The following is a 5,345-nucleotide window of genomic DNA, read 5'->3' on the forward strand; positions in this document are numbered from 1 at the left end:
TCAATACTTGTTATTGCCTGTCATTTTGATTATCACCATCCTAGTGTGTATGAAGTAGTATACATATGGGTTTTTGCATCAATAATGTACAGTTGTTGGAAAAATATTAATAATCTAAAAACAATCATTCAGCGCAATGAAACAAAGACTCCTGGAGTCTGTGCATCATGATAGCTTCAATTCTAGGTTGCTCAAGTCAACCAATTCACCTTGATTTATTCTCCAGACTGTTATTCTTCAGGGTTAGAGACAGTAGTTTTTCCTACAGAGAACATGTGCCTTCTCTTTGCTAAAACAGTGTCAACGCAAAATGCCTTGTGTGTACCCAGCTAAAAACCACCTTGTGAATCTCATTGTTATCAAAGAATTGGAATATATGAAATTTCTAAGAAAACAGGGTTTAATGTTTGGCTTGGTTAGCCAGACTAAAAAAAAAAAAAATGTGGCTATAACATTGTTACAGGCTAAAGTTTTTTTCACTTTGATTTTATACTTCTTCTTAGCTCAAAGTACTACTTCAGATAAAATTAAAGAAAAGGTGAAAAACAAATATAGATCCTGCTAATTAGAGATGTTTTCATGTAGGACTGAAATGGGTACACACTTGAGACACCAGCTAGAAATGCAGAGGAAGCAGGAATATTAGCTTTCCCAGGTTCCCCCAAAGAGAAAACTGAACAAATCAAATGTATTCAGAAGATACCCAAGTCAAACGGACATAGACAAGTAGAGCACACATAGTAGTACAAGGTGGAACAATTCTTGGTGTCAGCAGATTAAAAGATTAGAAAAGAAGTGTTTAATGAGAGAAAACAAAAATCGACCTAAACAGGAAGTGCTCATGGTCCTCTTTCAGTTAGAAAAAATATAGTTTCTACCTTAAAACTTTAACTGCCCTCTCCCAAAAGAGTCTAAGCCAAGAGAAATTAAAATATTTCTCTCTTCACTTATGCACATATGTAGTCATGCTGCTGGTTTATAAGATTAAAGTCTAAAATCAAGGAGATGTTTTCTTTTCCTTGATCTCCCAATCGTGCAAAATCCTATCAATAGCTATTTTAATAACTTTCATCAACTGATTCCCACTGAGAGCCCTCAGAATGGGTCTTTATTACCACCCCTGGACTACATGATAAAATCCCCAGAAACTCATTAGTTTCTAGGTTCTCAGTTGGCTGTTAGGACGTACTGTGGTTCCAAGTCATTGACACAACAAGCACACAAATCTAGTCTTTGCTCATCTCCCAACCACATTTCACACCAGCACTTCAGGAATTGTACTCCATCCACAATGGAGAACTTTTTCTGCCTGCCTTGGACACATTAGCTTCTTCTGAGTGCAGTTACTCCCCCTCCCCATCTAGAAACCCCCTACTCTTTGCGTCCCTGATTCCTACTCATCTTTCAGGTTCTCTGCTTAAATTTCCCTTCATGACAATTGACGCCTTAGACCAGGTCCCCTCTTTAATGCTCTCATAGCCCATATTCTTCTTTTCTTTGATTGTTATTAAATAATTATTTGTTTAATATCTGTCTTCCCCACTAGATTCTATGTTTCTTAGGAGTAGAAACTTATTACCTTATTCATTGCTATAATCTTAGAACCTGGCCTATTCCTGACACATGGTAGATACTCAACAAATATTTATTGAATGAATGAATAAATAAGTGGATGAACGAAAGCAGATTTGGGCTCATCCTAAGAAGTAGGACTGCTTTTCACAAATGGAATGAATTGACTCAGAGGCAAAAGTTTTAAATCCAGTTATGGAGCAAAATATATTTGGCAACAGTGCAGCATAAAATGGAAACAAAGGAGAAAGCTGATGGCTAGGAATAAAGGAACTAGGTAATATCCTAGAGGTTCCATAAGGTAGGATTAAGAGGCAATGCAGAGGGCTTCCCTGGTGGCTCAGTGGTAAAGTACCCACCTGTCAATGGAGGAGATGAAGGTTCGATCCCTGGGTTGGGGAAGATCCCTTGGAGAAAGAACCGGCAACCCACTCTAGTTTTCTTGCCTGGAGAATTCAATGGACAGAAGAGCCTGGCGGGCTACAGTTCATGGGTTTGCAAAGAGTTGGACATGATTGAATGACTAAACAACAATAAAGGAGACCAGAAAATGAGAAGAGAGAGTGGTCAGGTTATTGCCTACTCTCTCTTTTCCCTCTTTGGTGCTATTTCTGGAAGCAGCTGCATCCTTCCTCTCCTACATCTTCTGATGGGGGCCTTCTCCCTAGGATCCTAGTCCTCACTGATACACTATGTCCTCTCCTTGAGTTTTCAGTCCCAAGGATGCAATAGCTTCCTATATTGCCAGTCTCTGGATACTCATTTTCTCTTGTTTGTTTTCTTAACCTTGTTGTTTATCTGTTGTAAGTGGCCCCTCCATTAAAGGGTCTTCAGTGGGAGATGAATTCACTCATTTGGGACCAGCTTCGTTTCTGGATGGGCCCCTGAATGAAACTAATTTTAACTGAATCACTTAAACTATTCTGTTGAAAACAGGCCATAAGAGGAAACGAGTAGAAACATGGAGTCCAGATGGGAGGCTTTTGCAACAATAATATAGGTGAGAGATGATGGTGGTTTGGATTCATAATAAAATAGAAGTGATTGAATGCCAAAAATATTTTCATGAGAAAGACAAAAGATGGTGACATATTGGATATGCTGCTGCTGCTGCTAAGTCACTTCAGTCGTGTCCGACTCTGTGTGACCCCATAGACGGAAGCCCACCAGGCTCCCCCATCCCTGGAATTCTCCAGGCAAGAACACTGGAGTGGGTTGCCATTTCCTTCTCCAATGTGTGAAAGTGGAAAGTGAAAGTGAAGTCTCTCAGTCGTGTCCGACCCTTAGCAACCCCAAGGACTGCAGCCTACCAGGCTCCTCCATCCATGGGATTCTCCAGGCGAGAGTACTGGAGTGGCTTGCCATTGCCTTCTCCATATTGGATATGAGTTGTGAGAAAAAGAGAGGTGTCCCAGTTAACTCCAAAGCTTTGGCTTAAGTAATTGGAAGGATGGGGTTATAACTTACTGAAATAGGAAAGGTTGTGGGAAGAACCCACCAAGTATGGAGGAAGTTCAGAAGTTCAATTCAGTACATGTACAATTTGAGAGGCTTATTAAGGAACTAAATGGCAATATCAAGTAGGCATTTGGTTAGGAATGGGGAACATTCCTAGGGCACAGGATGGCCTGGCTGGAAATATAAATTTGAAAGTTATCAGCATTTAGCTGGTCATCAAAATGTAGAGATTGTATTGTATTGTCAAGTCCATGAAGGTAAATAAGAAGAGAAAAAGCAGTGAGCGGTGGAACACTCCAAAGTTCTGGTGGTTGGAGAGATGAGGGAGAATCAACAAATGAAATAGAGAAGGACTAGTCAGGGAAGTAGGAGGAAATTCAGGAGTGCGTGTGTGCTCAGTTGGTCAGTCATGTCCGACTCTTTGCACCCCCATGAACTGCAGCGCACCAGGTTCCTCTGTCCATGGGATTTCCCAGGTAAGAATATTGGAGTGGGTTGCCATTTCCTCCTCCAGCAGATCTTCCCAAATCTGGGATCAAACCTGAGTTTCCTCCATTGGCAGGTGGATTCTTTACTGCTGAGTCACCAGAGAAGTGAAATCCAGGAGCTGATTGGTCAAATAAGATGAGGACAGATAACTGGCTTTTGGCTTCAGTGAAGTGAAGAACCTCGGCAAGCGCAGTGTCTGGGGATGAGTGTGGTTGGAAGCCTGGTTGGATGGACAAGGGTTGAGAGAATTGAAGGGAAGGACTCAGAAACACAGGCCTAGACGTGTCTTTGGGGTTTATATAGCAGAAGCACTGACACTTCTTGGTCTTCTTAGCTCCCAGGTTGGTTCCCACTTCAACATGCCTTCTGGGTTCCTTCCAAAATTGCAGCTTAACTATCAACAGCATGGTTTCCAGAACTGACTGACCCTGGTTCAAAACCCCAGCCATGTCTCTTACTACCTTTGGGACTAAAGCAACTTTTTTAACCTCTCTGAGACTTTTAAAAATGGGGATAATAATTATATTCACTGGAGAGCAGTAATATTTAATATAATTACTGGATTATTGTTTTAATATTACTGATTAAATATAATAATTTTTAAGCAGTACTATTTAGTATAACTATTGGAGAGCAGTGATTAAGCTTTATAAAGGTTTAATAAGGTGATAAATATGGAGTGTTGAGCTCTACACGATTGTTGTTACTGTCTTTTTAAAAATGTTAATCTGGCTATGTCAGTAACTCTTCCTTTACATTGCCTTCCACCGTATGGGTCCTAATTTTATATGCAGTCTGTCTCCTTTACATCTGGGTCTGGAAATACAAAAGTACCTGTGAAAGAAAGTCGCTCAGTCGTGTCCGACTCTTTGTGACCCCGTGGACTGTATCCTACCAGGCTTCTCTGTCCGTGGGATTCTCCAGGCAAGAATAGTGAAGGGAGTTGCCATTTTCTTCTCCAGGGGATCTTCCCGACCCAAGGATCGAACCCGGGTCTCCCGCATTGGAGACAAACGCTTTAACCTCTGAGCCACCAGGAAAGACCTAAGGTACCTGTAGGTCCTGACAACTGCTGCTGCTGCTGCTGCTGCTAAGTCACTTCAGTCGTGTCCGACTCTGTGTGACCCCATAGACGGAAGCCCACCAGGCTCCCCCGTCCCTGGGATTCTCCAGGCAAGAACACTGCTAGAGTCGCCTATCTTCAGGAGGTGCCATTAATAAGAACGTCCACTAGGGGGTGAGCAAGGAAAGAGGGAGGATAAAGAGCTACCATTAATCCAGTCTGTTGGGTTCGCTCCACTGGAAATGAACAGGGCCTCCCCATGTAGCTCAGGGGTAAAAAGAATCCATCTGCCAATGCAAGGAGATGCTTGCTGGTAAAATTCCATGGACAGAGGAGCCTGGCGGGCTACAGTCCATGGGGTCGAAAAGAGTCGGATACAATTTTGCACACAAACACCGAGGTTTAAGACTTTATAAATGTGGCCAAAAGAATAATGTTTTGAGTGTGTGGTGCTTGAAACTATCAGGGGCTCTCTACCATGGATAGCCAGGAGCTAGTCTAATGCTTATAAAAGAAAGGAGAGAGAGACAGAGAAAGGAGGAGGAGAGGAAGACGGAGGGGGAGAAGAAGGTGGGGAGGAGGTTGGAAGGAAGTGAGAAAGGCAAGAGGGAAGGAGCAAAGGAGGGAACAAGGGAAAATCCAGCACTAATGTCTTGGGTCAGCAGTTCCTTTTTTCTTAGGGTTGGTTTAGAGCGCAGACTAGGAAAGGGGTGGAGAAAAAGGTACAGAAGAGGTGGAGGAAGGGGAGGAAGAAGGGGAAGGG

The sequence above is a fragment of the Moschus berezovskii genome, chromosome 17 (genome assembly GCF_049115385.1).
Source record: "Moschus berezovskii isolate FMDL1 chromosome 17, NW_MosBer_1.0, whole genome shotgun sequence".
Lineage (NCBI taxonomy): Eukaryota > Metazoa > Chordata > Mammalia > Artiodactyla > Moschidae > Moschus > Moschus berezovskii.